Source organism: Panthera tigris, chromosome A3 (assembly GCF_018350195.1).
Source record: "Panthera tigris isolate Pti1 chromosome A3, P.tigris_Pti1_mat1.1, whole genome shotgun sequence".
In the NCBI taxonomy this organism is placed as follows: domain Eukaryota; kingdom Metazoa; phylum Chordata; class Mammalia; order Carnivora; family Felidae; genus Panthera; species Panthera tigris.
Genome location: NC_056662.1, coordinates 121,412,306 through 121,428,533, shown reverse-complemented (window position 1 = coordinate 121,428,533; position 16,228 = coordinate 121,412,306). Strand labels below are relative to the sequence as shown.

At 42.3% G+C, this 16,228-nt stretch overlaps 1 long non-coding RNA gene and 1 other non-coding gene across 3 annotated transcripts in view; one reads left to right on the top strand and one right to left on the bottom strand.

Annotated features, from left to right (window-relative positions):
- The first annotated feature begins 428 nt into the window (after nt 1-428).
- LOC122237069 overlaps nt 429-16,228 on the top strand; it is a 28,133-nt gene continuing 12,333 nt past the window's right edge. For both annotated transcript variants that reach the window (XR_006215276.1, XR_006215277.1), the window contains exons 1-2: nt 429-1,245; nt 3,842-4,021. This is a non-coding gene — a long non-coding RNA (uncharacterized LOC122237069). The remainder of the gene's footprint in view (nt 1,246-3,841; nt 4,022-16,228) is intronic.
- LOC122237508 lies at nt 14,920-15,024 on the bottom strand. The gene has a single exon (XR_006216112.1). It is a non-coding gene; the product is annotated as a U6 spliceosomal RNA (small nuclear RNA).

Genomic DNA, 16,228 nt, shown 5'->3' with positions numbered 1-16,228 from the left:
CTATAAAGGCAGCTGGAGACCCACAAGCAGGGATTTAGCAGATAAAGTAAAGGCAAGCAATAAAAGGAGAAAAGGGGGAAGAAATGTTTGCCACAGGCTGTTGAAAAGAAATAAATTGGAAACCTGTTATGCATGTATCTGGGACACTGCTGTTACCTCGGGAAGGGAGGGGGGGGCTTACAGAGGGAGCTCTGGTGGGTCCTAGAGCACCCAGGAAACCGGCCCCCCAGGCTGTGTGTGTGCATGCATCTGTGTGTGTGTAGATGCTGCAGCCCATCCCAGCTGTACTGGCTGGCAGAAGGGAGCTAGAGCTAATCACCAGGATTGTTTCATTCAGGAAAATTGCTCTCATCAAGTTGCAATTGTGACATCATAGCAGAGCAGTGTCTGCAGGCAAACTGACATATGCAAAGTTCCAACAGGAAAATCTGAGGAGACACAGCAGGAGCCCTCAGGGCACCACTAACAAGAAATGTATAGAATGGAAACAGCTGAAGATGGGCGTTGCTGCTACAGGGTTAAGTTCTTACCTGTACAGAAAGCCCCCCGAAGTAACCTCGGAGTGTGATCCAACTACCTACCTGCCCACTGAAGTATCATCAAGTCAGCAGTGCCCATGGAACAATGTGTCCACTATTCAAGAATAGAACAAGAGAGACAGCACTTAACGTTTGCTCTCCAAGGAGACCAGAGTGTAGACAGAGAGAGACAATATGTCCTCTATGAGCTATGAAGTCTCCATGAAATATGCAGACAGATACTAAGGGATGGCGATGCTCCGAGGGGCCATATATAATCAATCTGCTATAATCAGGGAGTTTCCTGGAAGAGGCATACGTGAGCTGAAGCTCAAAGAATAACAGGAAAACAACAGGGAAGCCAGCTAGGGTTGATAACATGAAGGGGACAACATAAGGGTAGGTAATTAACAATGGCAAAACTAACTCAAAGACAATGACTCTGCTCCTCCTGCTTAATGCCTTCACATGTGTGACCTGCAAAACATCTACAGAGAAGTTTTAAAGTCATGACTCACTGCCCTTCTTCCTAGCACATCTCCTCCAGAGCAGACACCCACCCTTCTGGAGGACCCTGTGAGGCAAACCTTGTGCCTGACTCTTGAAAAGCATCCAGCTTAGGTGTCTCCTAAGCAGCCATGAATCATCCCAGCTCCATACCAGAGATCCTGGACAAAGAATTTTAGTTTTTCTAAAGAGCTGTATATGACGATGCAAGCTCCAGAGGGTAAGGATGTTATTAAACGAATAAATGAATGACAGGATAGGTAAACCTTCCAAAAGAACTTAAGCTGGGGCCCCATACATATCCTAGTGAGAAGTGTTCGTAAACTGTTTACACATAAAAATATCTGTTGAATTACTGAGTTAAATAAGGCAAGAATCAGTTACTGAATGAGTAACTAAATGAAGGCAAGCATATGCTACTTTTAAAACTATCAGAGTTTTGATCCCTGAGGGAAGTCTTCCTGAAGGCAGGTGCTGGGCAAGCTTTACAAGAGCTTAAGTTTCTAGTTCCCCTCTCAGGGCACTTAACCCCATTCATACCCCCACCCCAACTGCCTGTGTACACACAACCCACTTTATACCAGGTTGCATGAAACCTAGTAACTCACCTAGTGAGCTTTTACATACATCAAAGCCAGCCCATTTTATAGATGAGAAAAATGATACTGATCCAGATCAAATCTGAGTTGCAATAAATTTAGGATTCTAGGATTCTCCTACCATAGGTTTTATTCTGAGACCCTGGGAAGATGGCGACTATTTTCTTATCACCAAAACATACTGACTGTGCCCATTCTTCACAATGACCCCAGTCAAATCCCCAGGGAGTAGCTTTCAACTCAACCAACCAGCCCACCAGCATACTTGGACAAGCTCAAGGTTTTTGTGGCATTTCATTTATTTAAGCTATATAAAGTATACACTTTGATGTGGGCCCTAGTGGTAGATAGTTATTCTCCTCCATTCATAAACCAGGGCTTAAAATGCTGAAGAAACACTCTTCCTTTAGTGTCCTTAACTTTCCACTGAGAGTTTTGTTTAGCTCATAAATCTCAAGCCTCAGTCTTGGTCTTCTGGATATGAGCAGACTCTTTCCCTGGAAACTTATATCCTGTCTGAGAAATAAGCACAGCCCTATGCTAGGGAGCAACATAAAAATGAGCTCATCCCAGCAGAGAAAGATTGGCCTATTAGACATTCATCTCAGACTTAGCCACAGGCAGAGCAGGAGGCAAGCAGAATGCCAACTGCTATTGAAGTCAATGATGAGACATGGTGGCCATGTCCAAGAGGTGACTCTGGTAAGGCAGAGGGTGGCAGGAGGGCTGGGAGGTGGGCTGGCTGCCTGGAGCACTCAGGCATAATTTCCTTTACCTTCATGCTGTCACTCACAGTCCTTTATATAGCACCAATGTCATGCCACATCAGCTGCACCTGTGCCCCTGTGATGACTTTCAAACTCAGATAAATCCCATCAACAGACTTCAAGATGATGGGCACAATGGAACACCCTAGTGATTGATCTGTTTGTTTCCATCCTACGGCTGTGGACCTATTAAATAAACACTGGTGTTTTTGAAGGAAAAGCAGGAGAAATGACTATTGGGTGGCTTTTATATTTCTTGTTCTGTTTGGATGTTGCTGTTGTTGTTTGCTCTTTGGATTTTTTTTTTTTTTTTTTTTTTTTGGTGTGAATGATTCTTTTCAGACAAATAAATCTGGACATAAGCAGCAGGACTTTATTTGCCAGCTCGAATTCCTTAGTGAATATACTCCACAGCTGGCACGATGTCAATGATTAGCTGATTTCCCTGCATTTTGATTGAGCAAAATTCTGCTCAGTGGCCAAGTTATACATGAGAAGTAGAGGGGCCACATGATCTTCCCCAGAGACCTTGCCCCTGAATGCTCCCAAGGCCAGTCCTCTCATGTCAGGCTAGTAGAGAGAATCTAGAATGACGCACACTTTTTTCCTCATTTTGCACAAAGTAAACTAGGGTTTGAGGGCAATATTATGCCTTGCTATTGCATAATCCACTGCATTTTGGGTTGATTTCCAAAGGAAATAATTTTTTTATTAAGTGTTTTAAGTTTATTTATTTATTTTTGGGGGAGGAGCAGAGAGGGAGAGAGAGGGAGAATCCCAAGCAGGCTCCACACCATCAGCACAGAGACCTATGCAGGGCTCAGACTCACAAACTGCAAGATCATGACCTGAGCTGAAATCAAGAGTCAGACGCTTAACCAAATGAGCTACCCAGGCACACGATCAAAAGGAAATTATTTATAAAAAAAAGTTTATAGTATTTCAAATATATAGTTAGAAGCATTAAGAAACTCTAGACCATAAAAATCCACCCTCCTCAAATCTTTTTAAGTGTTTTTTTTTCTAGTTTTTAAAATCCTGACCAAAAAAAAAAAAATCTATTCAGAATCTGAGAGCCCCTTTCCTTATCTGTTCACCCAAGAGAGTTCCTTAATTAGTATGTTACTATTTCTTTACCTGTAAAATGCAAATGATGTCGCTAAGGATATCATAAAAGGAGTGACTCCAAAGCTATTTCAAGAATCACTTCAGGGGTGCCTGGGTGGCTCAGTCAGCTGAGCGTCCGACTTCAGCTCAGGTCATGATCTCGCGGTCTGTGAGTTTGAGCCCTGCGTCAGGCTCTGTGCTGACAGCTCAGAGCCTGGAGCCTGCTTCGGATTCTGTGCCTCCCTCTCTCTCTGACCCTCCCCCATTCATGCTCTGTCTCTCTCTGTCTCAAAAATAAATAAACACTAAAAAAAAAAAAAAAAGAATCACTTCTTCATTACAGCCTCCCAAGAACACTGTGCCTTGGAGAACCATGATATCAACACTGGGTATGTGAGAACCTGGAGTACCACAAGTCAACTCTGTCTTCTGCATCCTCCCCACCAGGCCCTGAACGGAATGACCTGGGAAACAATGGGGAAGGAACCTGCATGTCCTTGCAGCAATTAGTAGATTCTCAAAGGTAAGGTGGTGACTCCCAGATTCTGCTCATCAGTTCTCCTACGATCAGTCTAAAATGAAGGCATAAGAATTTGGAACATAAGTCAGTCTGTGCATTGTGAGAAAACTCCTTCCAGTTTTCTAAGTTTCGTTGAGAAATGTGTGAATAAGGGCAAGTGACAGCACGACACCCGCCTACACTGCTCCCTATCTATAGTTGTGCAACTCGAGGTGTGGTCTGTGCACCAGGGCCAGTGTGTAAGCTTCCTGTCAATGATCTGCAAGGAGATCAATACAGACATTAGAAGTAAACGTGTCACTACCTGTGTAGCAATTTGGCATTGTCAAAACTTCCAAGGAAGGAATCTACAGGCTCATCTATTTTGAACAGTGTGCAGATTGATCTGGAAGTTGTCCAACTTGGATGGCAAATCACATTGGTCACCTGTACTAGGATATACCTATTCATGACTGACTGGAAGTCAAAAATGCTATATACAGACAATAGGTACATAGGTAGGTAAGTAGGAAAAATGAACAGGCCCTTTGCCATAGACAGTCTGAGAAGCACAACACTATCATATTCACCAAACTTATAAATTTCTCATTCATTGTCTTTTCTGATAGGTTGATTGTAAGCTTCATGAGGGCAGAAACTGTGCCTGCCTTCTTCAGTGCTCCACCACCAAAACCTAGCACAATTCCTGGTTTGTTGAATGAATGAATGAATGAATGAATGAATGTTTAGGATTCTGTCTCCCTCCAGTTTGGCAGCTATTAAATATCAAGAGAAAATGACCACAGTGTATTTGTCAAGTCAAGTCACAAGCTCTCACTCTCCCCACTTAGCCAGTCTTCAATGTTAGGATAAGGAGACAGGAGACTCCAGAATATATCTCCAAATATATAAACCACATCTCTAGAGATATATAATTCCCTCTATAGCTTCCATTTCATCACCACCTCTTCAGGAGCACAGCTGAAAAAGTAGAGTATAAGTGACATTTCTTATTATAAAGTACTTATTGTTTGGAAGTTGTCCATGTCCCATAAACATGCCATGGGGTCTTGGTAGGCTCCAGAGAGTAAATGAGGCTAAAGTTCAAGGGCTGCTGACATTACCAAAAAAACCCACAAAAGTCATGGTCTCATTTCCCCAGAGGATACAGGAGAGACATACCACATTCAGCATATTGTAATATTTTGATTTAAAATATATTTTGTTGACAAGTAGTAAAAAGAGAAGCATTAGGTTAGAATCCACAGTGGCTCCCACCTGAGGTCACACAGGCCCCTCAGGGGAACTGGGAAAGGGGGTGGATGTTCCAGTTATCTGTTGCTGCATAGCAAAGCCCTCCTAATTAAAATGACATAAAAAAAAAAAAAACCAACCATGTTGTTATTATGCTCATAGATTTTGAGGAATCAGGAATTCAGATAGGGTATGGTTGTCTCTGCTCCACAACACTTGAGATTCTAGCTAGAAAGATTAAAATAGCTAAGAAGTTCTCAAATAACTGAAGACCAGAATCGTGGAGATGTTTTCACTCATAGGTTTGGTACCTGATCCAGCATGACTCAAAAGCTGGACTTGGCTGGGGCTGTCGGCCAAAGCAACTCTATGGATACATGGTCTCTGTCTAGTGACTGGGCTTCCTCACAGCATGGCAGATGTCCCAGGCCTCCAAGATTAAGACTTCCTGAAAACAAAGGGGAAACTACCTTGCCTTTTAGGACCAAACTTCAGAGGTCACATGATGTCACTGTGGCTGAACTGTATTGGCACAAACAGGCGCAGGCACACCCAGCTTCAAGGGGACGTATGTAGACCCCACCTCCTGATGGGAGAAATGTCAAAGAATGAACAGCCATATTTTAAAACTTCTCCAGTGTAGAAAACTTCTGAGACTTTAGTGATTAACAGGCAGGGATGCTGAAGGTACTACCGAGCATGTGAGTTTTGCACCTCAAAGAACTAACCTTCCCAGGATGTCAGGATGCCTGTCCCTACAAACTCCAGATCCTTAGATTTAGAAAGCTAGAGGGGCACCTGGGTGGCTCAGTCCCTTAAGTGTCCAACTTCGGCTCAGGTCATAACCTCACAGTTTGAGCCCCATGCCCAGCTCTGTGCTGACAGCTCAGAGCCTGGAGCCTGCTTTGGATTCTGTGTGTGTGTGTCTCTCTCTCTGCCCCTCCCCTGCTCATGCTCTCTCTCTTGCTCTCTCTCTCTCCCTTTCAAAAATAAACATTAAAAAAAATTTTTAAGAAAGCTAGAGAGAATCCATTTCACCCAAGACCACCATCTCTCAACCTGTTTTGCCCAAGAGGAAACTGAAGCCTGGGGTTGATCGGTTGAATTTAGACTCCAGACCTCCTTCTTCTTCCAAGTTAGGTAGTCTTAAACCCTCTCTGAGGTGACGTACTTTCTCCAAGTAAATCCATGTTAAAATTCCTAGTGTATAAAATCATTAAAAGATATTAAAACTGGTAGTGAATATATGATGAGTAACAAGATATTTACATGGTTTCTTTTTTAAATTTTTTTTAACGTTTATTTATTTTTGAGACAGAGAGAGACAGAGCATGAACAGGGGAGGAGCAGAGAGAGAGGGAGACACAGAATCTGAAACAGGGTCCAGGCCCTGAGCTGCCAGCACAGAGCCCAATGTGGGGCCCGAACTCATGGACCGTGAGATCATGACCTGAGCTGAAGTCAGACGCTTAACCGACCAAGCCACCCAGGCGCCCCAAGATATTTACATGGTTTCAAAGTAGCCAAACACACATCATTTACTAATAGACAAAAAGAGGAACTTTACAATGGAAAAATCTGGTGGACACCACCCTAACCCAGTGATCAAAGTGACAAATGAGCATCACTTGACTCCTGAGAGGAGGCGCTGAGAAGACATAACATCACTTCTATGACATTCCTGCACAAAATAAACAAACTACATCTAATGATGATTGAGGAACATTCTACAAATAATTGGGCTGTTTTTCAAAATGTGAAAGATCATGAAAGACAGTCTCCTTCCTTGCAAGTAATGTTTTAAAGAGACTATATTGATACACACACACACATACACACACACACACACACACACACACACACACACAAAGGAGAATGATAAAGTAAATGGATATAGTATAAACAGTTGGAAAATTTGAAAATGTTCCTGTACTCTTCTTGCAACTTTTATGTAAGTTCTGTATACGCTTGAAATTATATCAAAATAAAAAGTTACACAATCAGCAACAATAAAACACATGTTTGTAAATCTCGAGGTGGCGTTCTTCCAGGCTACTGCAATGAATTCCATTCCTTAGCTCCCCAGGCAGTAATGGTTTAAACAAACCACAATGTCCTGAGCTCTGCCCTCACACACTTACACAGTAGCTCTCTTTGGTCACTGAGGCTTCAGGGAAGATATCAACCACAGTACTTCAGGACACAAATGGGCCCGACTTATTGATCTCTTAGGTCATGTCTTACTTAGGTTACAGGTAAAATTGCTTTAATGAAGAGACCCCAAATCCAGAGGCTTAAATAAAATAGAACTTCACTTCTCTCTCATCAAACAGTCCAGAAAGGTTGGGCAGCTCTGCCATCCTCAATTTGAAGCCTCCGTCTCTGTCCAAAGGAGCAGCTTCAATTGCCATTTCCCAGCCAGAGGGGAGAGGAAAAGAAAGAGTGAAAGACACACAGCTTCATTATACTCAGTCTGGAAGTTTGCATACATCACTTCCATTATCACTTTCTTGGCCAAAATTTAATTACATGCCACAGCTAGACTGTAGGGAGGCTGAGTAATCAGCCTCTAACTGGGTGGATGTGGGCCATGTTCCCAGCTAAAACTCAGGGTGGGGGCAATGTTGTATTATTAAGAGGAAGAGAGTAAGAAAAGATAATGGTCGGTAATTAGAGACTCTGCCCAGGGAACAGAGATTGGAGGGCTTCTACAGGACTAGCAGAGCATCTCACTGATATTTCCAACAGGGGTATGGGTTTCTGGGGGAGGTGGGAAATTCATTGAAGACATTGGTCTCCCAAAATAGGCACTGTCCTGGTTGGTGACCATTTGAATAAATTATTTAAGTAGCTATAACATTTCCAGAGACCCAAGGTGTTCTATTCTGGAGACAAAGACCAGTCAAGACTTTCTCTGCCATGGAGAGTTAAGATCGCCATGGTCAAATTATTTTCATTTTGTCGATAAAATAAAAGGTCTTTACAAAAACAAAGTTGCTCTCTTTCATGCCTGGATTCACATCCGCATGCACACAAATGTGCACACTCAACACAAGGTTGTTCCAAGATACTCAGAGTCCTCTCTTTGGGATACTCTTCATTGGTTAGGAGCACTAGGAATATTTATACTGCCTACTCTCACTTACTTTATATGATTACTAAATGGTTTCTGTAAAATAACAGGCGAATTGCTCAACATTGCTTTTTAAGGGACTATGTCTTGACTTGTCAAATTTATGAGTGGCTAAATTGCTTTATGCACATCTGAAAAAATTACTTATCCCAGAACAGGCAAGCTAACACATTTGTATTCAAGTTGATTAGAGCTTTGTTTCATTTCTGAGGATTTTTTTTCTCAACATAACATTCCAGAATGTGACTTTTTATTCCCTCCTTTTTTCTCCTATCTCTGTAGGATGCAGGCATATCCACGGGCAGACTACAATGGGCTCTGCCTTTTCTATCCAGCTTCACTGTACCCTAAGGAGGCTGAGACGAAGCTAACAAGAGTATAGGAGGGTACTGTCTGCTTTACTAGAATCCCCAGTTGGGGGCCACCCAGTTGGTTCACTCGTTTGAGCTTCCAACTTCAGCTCAGGTCATGGTCTCATGGTTCCTGAGTTCAAGCCCCATATCAGCCTAGCTGCTGTCAGCACAGAGCCTGCTTCAGATCCTCTGTCCCCCTCTCTCTGTGCCCCTCCCCCACTTGTGATCCCTCTCTCTCTCTCTCTCTCTTAAAAAATTTTTAAAAAATTAATTAAAAAAATCTCCAGTTGGCCATTTGAACCTGAAGATGTGTGGATCACCAAGGCATATTAGTCATAGAGCCTGATGAAAAGACAGGGACATTTATGCACCGGGAAACCAAATATCTGAAAGCCTCCAAAGTGCCACAAAGAGGCTTTGAAAGTCACCGTGGTTCCCCACAGACCAAATTTGTGACTCTTCTTATGCCCCAGATCTGGAAATAGTGACCCCTTCTCCCTGCTGGTAACTTGTCCCAATGTCTAGCTAGGACCACCTACCTCCCTGTGACTGCCTCTTCAGCCATTCCTTCTGCATTGATCCAGTCACAGCCCCAGACCAAGGACTTTCAGAAAGGCTATCAACCCTGGCCTGTGCCACAGACTTCTCCATGTCAAGAGCAGGGGCATCCCTAGATCTAACTGCCAGCTGCATGGCCTTAGCATACCCGCCCACTCTGCTTTTCTTTCTTTTTTTTTTTAAGTTTATTTATTTTGAGAGAGAATGCATGCATGTGCATGAGCTGGGGAGGGGCAAAGAGAGAGGGAGAGAATTCCAAGCAGGCTCCACATTGTCAGTGCAGAGCCCAATGCAAGGGCTCAATCTCATGACATAGGAGATCACGACCTGAGCTGAAATCAAGAGTCAGACGCTTAACCAACTGAGCCACCCAGGCGCCCTCCGCTGCTTTTCAATGCCCCATCTTCAACCAGGGATTGTCAGGGAAGCAACAGAGGGCAGTCAAATGAAGAGGTAGCATCATGTAGAGGTTACAAGTGTGGTGTTGGAGTAGGATTGCCTGGGTTTGCATCCTGGTTCTGCCTCTTTCTAATCCTGTGACCTACGCCAAGGATGCCTCTCTGCCACAGTTTTCTTCTTATTAAAATCTGATTGATAATATTACCTCCTTCACAAGATAGTGTACATTTAAATTACTTAATATATGCAAATCACTTAGAGTCATGCCTGACATAATTAAGCCTTGATAAGCATTAGCTATCACCGTCATTATTATTGTTACTATTATTATGGAATCTGACAATTAGAAGATCATTAATGACCTTGTCCAAAGCAATTTCAGTAAACCAGTGGGAACATATAGGTCAGTGTGATGTGGACAGATGAATGCATGGCAGGTGAGAAAGTAGAAACATGGTATTTGGTCATAAGGAGAACAGATAAAAGATAACTAAGGAAGGGCCAAAAAGGAATCAATTCATTCTTTCACCACAAAATACTCTGACAGAAAAATTGTTACAAGGCTTTGGTGATTCTGATGAAATCATATAAATTTAAATCAATCTATTAAGAGCAATGAAAATATTAATCGTAACTTAACAATATGCATATCTCACTTTATTCTCTTTTTTTTCAAATCCAAGTTATTTAACATATAGTGTAATAATGGTTTTGGGAGTGGAATTTAGTGATTCATCATTTACATAGCATACCCAGGGCTCATTGCAACGAATGTGCTCCTTATTGCCCATCATCCATTTAGCCCATCAGCCTACCCAATACTCCTCCATCACTTTATTCTTAAGTCTGAGGATACAGGGGAGTCTCCTTGGTGCCATTTACACAAGGGAATCAAGTCTTAGGTGATATGCCCTGTCCCAAGCCACGCACCCATCCTGGGTAACCCTCTCTTTCCTCTCTAGATTATTAATATTGCAGAAATGCTTATGTCTGTTACCCCACTGCTCACAAACCTCAGAGAATCTCTAGTAATGAGAGCAGGTGCATTTTCTGAGTTTGGAAGAAAAGAGCAGCAGCAATTTGCCAACAGTCTGCTTGCCCAAGCTTTTTTAACTCAGGGGGGGTCCCGTAACAGAATCTCCCACATTATTCCTTCTTGCTGACCCAGGGTCACAAGAGCAGGAGTATTTCCTCACAGTCTGCCCCCCCCCATGTAGAACCCCACCATCCTCCTCCTCTGTTCACTTTGTTCTTTTTCCACTGGGCCCCCACACCTGAGCTGATGGCGAAAGACCCTCCTTTGCACTCCAGAAGGCTGAGCACCTGGGCACTCGCTCAGGATCTCACCACCACCACCCTATAAGGGGTTTGCACCTCTGTGTTGGACTCTGAACTGGGGAACGTTCTGCCTCCTTGCAGACCTCTAACTTCCTGTGGCAACAGGCCTCACACCTGTCTCCGGATTTCTTGCTCCCTGCTCTGCTTCCTCTGGTGATCTGTACAAAGCCCTATTGACTTAACAGTGCGTGTTCCCTTTGGCATTTCTCCTCCTTGCAACTCCCTGGGGTCTCTCTGTCTAAATGTAAGAGGTTCTGTGCTGATAGACAATACTGGCCAAGACAAACTTGGCAGCAATTGGTGTTTACAAGGTCACTCTGGGGACCCATCCAGCCAAGCAGGGCTGGGGCAGGGGATGCCGGCTGCCCCAAGAGGCCCTCCCATCTCTAAGTGTGTGTCTGACGCTTGCTCACCCAGGACTTTGGCTTATCAAGCATGATACATTGCAGAGCACTTCAGTCTCCTTACTCTTTCTCCATCCATGACAGAGCTGCCCTTTAAAAGCTCTCCTTGGATATTTGAAGCATTTTAAATGTTTTGTTGTAAAGAGTTTTGGCTCTCTGCTTTACATTTCTCTGGACACAAGCAGCAGCTTTAAAACTACATTTAAATACATTGGGGAGTAGGAAGGGGTTGTAAAATTCAGAGCTTCCATTAAAGAAATCCTCTAAATGTAATTTCCTTTATTAGGAAAAGGGAGATGTCACAGAATTAAGAGGGTAGATGCATTAGATGACTATTGCTGCTATAACAAATTATGACAAACTTAAAAAAACACAATCCTATTATCTCAGAAGTCTGAGGCATGTCTCAGGAGGCTAGAACAAAGAAGTAGGCAGGGCCTCATTCCTTTAGGAAGGCTCTGGGAGAGAATCTTGCCTTTTCTAGCTTCTAGAGGTTGCTCATAGTCCTTGACTCGTGGCATGGTCCATCCTCATAGCCAGCAATGGCACACTGAGTTCTTCTGATATTGAATTTCTGTGAGCTTCTCCACAGGCACATTTCCTTCCAACTCACTCTCTTCCACCTTTAAGGACCCTTCTGATTATCTTGGGCCCACCAGGATAATTCTCTATTTTAAGATAAGGTGATTAGCAACATTAATTCCATCTGCAACCTTAATTTCTTTTTGCCATGTAATGTATGTTCACAGATTCTAAGGATTTGGATATGGACATCCTTGGGGAAAGGAGGGAAGGCTTCTGCCTAACACAATAGGTATAATTGGAGATATGCTGGGCTTACAGTTTTAGTGAGCTTGGCATTGAACCTGATATTGGGAAGACAATTGCACGGTAGTCTGAACGATCCCCACCTCCTCCCAGCCACCCACATCCAAAAAAGGTCTGCTGAGGTTCTAGCCACATATGCTAATCAAGACTCAGGTCCCAGGGATACAAGCCAGAGAGCAGTGTCCTTTTGATGTGGAGAGAGTTCTGGTGACTAACCATTATAGAATTCATGGAAGTGCAATCTCTCTGAGCTGCTCTCCCTCAAACAACTACTCGCTTAATGAATCCTCTCCATGTCTTGGATAAATCACACTGGCTGACGGCACCACGCACTGAAGGCTCTCTGCTAGTTGGCTAATTTCTGATATATACGAACACTGTCAGTTCCACCAATGGAGCTGGATGCTCAGCCATGTCAACTGCGATGGCACCCCAACCTATTTATGCCAGCCTATGGTCTGGTAATAATGTAATGTAACTAAATGTCACATAAACCAGTGAAAGATACACACAAACAGCATTGTTTTATGCATACCAACTGGAATGCTGTAGAAAGACTCGATAAAGATGAGTGACTTCCACAGCAACCACAAAAAAAGAGGCAGGCAAATTAGTTGGTAAAACAACTATAAAAGATAGGGAATAAAATCATAAAAGTTTCGGAGGATTTTGCCAAAAAAAAACAGAGACAGAGCCAACAGTGGGAAACTAGAGACCGTGCAGAAACAAACGCAGCGGGAGCTCAGTGGGGGAAGCCCCTGGAGCTCTAAACAGGCAGTGAAAGGGGTCCTAGCCTTGCTCTTATTGGCTGCAGAATGGGTGAGTGAGGTCTGACTGATGTGCAAATCTCATGTAGGCACCGGAAGATTCGTTTAAGGAAGGCTTGCAAAGTGTGCACAGATAAGAGGATTATTTCTAAAAGGCAAAGCAAGGTGAGGGGCACCTCCGCTTCTCAGTCACAACAGTGGCTGGTCCTTCAAATCCTCTCTGCCTTCCTGCCTGGAAGTAAAAGGAATTATTGGAAACTCCACTCTGTCTGCAAAGCCTGTGTGTGATCCCAGGCTGACAGATGGGGCCATTGAAATAATGTTTCTCTGAGAAAGTACTTCCAGAAAATCCCAGCTCTTTGCTTGGTAACCTCACCCCTTTGAAGACAGTTATTAATTTGGGGAATATCAAAGAGCGTCTGGTGACACATCTTCTGACCTCGTCCTCCTTCTTGCTCATGAGCATGTCCCAAGAAGAAAATAAATACTTTCTTTAGTCATAGCCTTAAAGCCTTTAATGGGCCTTGTGCCCATATACACAAAGAAGTCAGACCCAAATGAATTCAAGACAGTGGAGGAAGATGAACCCAGAGCCCTAGGGTCACATTTTCCCTGCCTTTCCTTTCTCTGTGGGTTTCTCTCAGTCAGAATGCACTCTGCCATCTGTGAGCCTGGGGTCCACGGCTGCTCTAGAAGGAAGAGTTGGGTCACTGGATAAGCTTGAATTCTGGTACATATGTTCAGATGCCAAGCAAAATGTATTGAATCCATACAGATTCTACAGAATCCAAAACATATAGAATCTAGCCCTTTCCAGCCCCAGTCCTAAGGGAACAAGACAAATGTAATTTCATGGAGATGGGTCCAGATACAGATATTTTCATGTAATTTCAAAAACAGAAAATAAAGCAGTACACTTATAATTAAAGCATGATGATTGAAGATCAAATGGAGAAGGAACTAGTGTAAATGATATAAACATTCCATATACTGAACAATGATATTTGAATTTAGTAAATGATATTTGAAATTAGTAAATCATTTCTAGGTTACCACTGGGAGAATTAGAGATAGAAATACTGAAAAGAAGATGCACGACAGGGACGGAGCATGTACTGACTGAATTTGCATGGAAATAGTAAACGGTCCAGCAAAATGTGCATTAAACTTTTACAAATGTGTCCACGTAGAGAAGGAGGTGGAAGGTGGTTGAGAAGAGAGTATGTTACTCCTGGCTTTGCCTGACCTCTGTACTGTACCCACTGAAACTAAAAACTGGAAAATTGGAAATAAGTGTTTATGCACTTAGAAAGTAAAATATTATGAAACTATTCAAAATGTCACTGTTGTGGAAGACTAATGGCATGGAAGATGTTCCTAATATGTGGCCAAACTTTTATGGCCATTGTGGCCATTGGCAAGAATCTGAAAACGATTTGAAGTTCACACATGGGCAAAATAAACCTGACCACATTCAAATAAATTGTTTGATTCATGTTGGTTTATAAGTTATAAAATGTCTTAAAAACTTGTTGGAAACAATCAAGTTAAAATAAAAGTATAAAAATTGTAGCAAAGTACCCACATTGTTGATCCCCTAGTGATAACATTCTAGTGTACAGTCTTTCGGATATTTATCTACAGGTTTATAAATTTTCACTATATATATATATATATATATATACACACATACACACACACACACACACACACATATATATACACACACACATATATATATACATATGTATACATACACATATACATACACATATACATATACATACATATATATACATATATATATACACACACACACATACATATAGACACACACATATGATTCCATTAAACAAAATAGAATAATACAATTCCTACTATTCCACAAAAACAGTAAGAATGCTTCAAAAATATTTGTGTCGTTCTTGCACAAGGACCTTGGTAATTTTTTCTGTACCCTTCTAGGTTTATAACATGAACTGCCATATAGTGAAGATAGTGTTTAAAATATTATCAAAATTATAAAAACTTTTGAATTTAAAATGAGTTCAAAGACAATTAGCTTAAAAAGCCCAAAAGGCTTTATTGAGTTAACAATAAGTTTAAAAAATGAAATTAATTTTAAAGCATTGATTTTTTTTTCCTAAAAGAGTAAGACATTTAAATTGTTTTTTAATTCAGTGTTTCAACTCAAGAAATAGAAATTAACTCAATTTAGCTTTTCTATAGTGTTTGCAAATAGGTCTTAATATTCATATGGCCCAAACAGCACAGCATGTCAATTCCTGGTTGGTAGCTTTTCCCCAAAAAGCTGAATTCAGCAGTCAGCAGGCTTGCCTTGGACAACATTGCTTGGGAGATCGGTGGTAAGGGAGGAGTGCCATTTAGTGTTTGAAAGACCTAAAGCATCATTGAAAGCGATGGTTGTATGCATACATCCCTTTAAAAGGATGGCGTTGAAGTGTTAGGCTGACCTTTGGCCTAGGTTAACCCAGTTTTGGAAAAGCGTCAATCACCAGCTCTATTGCCACCCCCTGGAAGGCTGCCCTCCTGGCTTCAGTATCTACTCTCTTGTGTGCTTCCTCTTGATGCACAAGGGGAACTGGGTCCAGTGGCCCCTCTGGGACTGACAGATCATGACCTTCTGTGAGAAGCGGAAGGGCCATGCTCCTAAATGAGACAACAGAGTGGGGAACCCAGGCTTCTGACTGGGTAATGCGATTCGCAGAAGCATTTATTAAACCTCCCTGATGTGTAAGGCAATGCACTGTAAAGCACATCCATTAGTGAATCGGGTTTTTGTGTTCTAAGCCTAGGGCCCTCTAGGTAATAATGAGATGATCTTAGGTAATTGATCTAACCTCAAAGTGACTCAGTACCTTAAATGCAAAGTGGGGACAATAAATACTACCTGGGTAATATACTTTTTTTTTTTTAATGCTATCTTGACCCAGTTTTGAGGCCCAGGCTAGAGGCTAGTCAGTTCCCATTCTTTTATTTTTTTTTTAATGTTTATTTATTTGAGAGAGAGGGACAGAGAAAGGAAGAGCAAGTGGAGAAGGGGTAGAGAAACAGAGAGAAAGAGAGAATCCCTAGCAGGCTCTGTACCATCAGCCCAGAGCCTGAGGTAGAGCTCAATCTCTGGAACCATGAGTTCATGGTCTGAGCTGAAATCAAGAGTTGGAGGCTGAACTGAC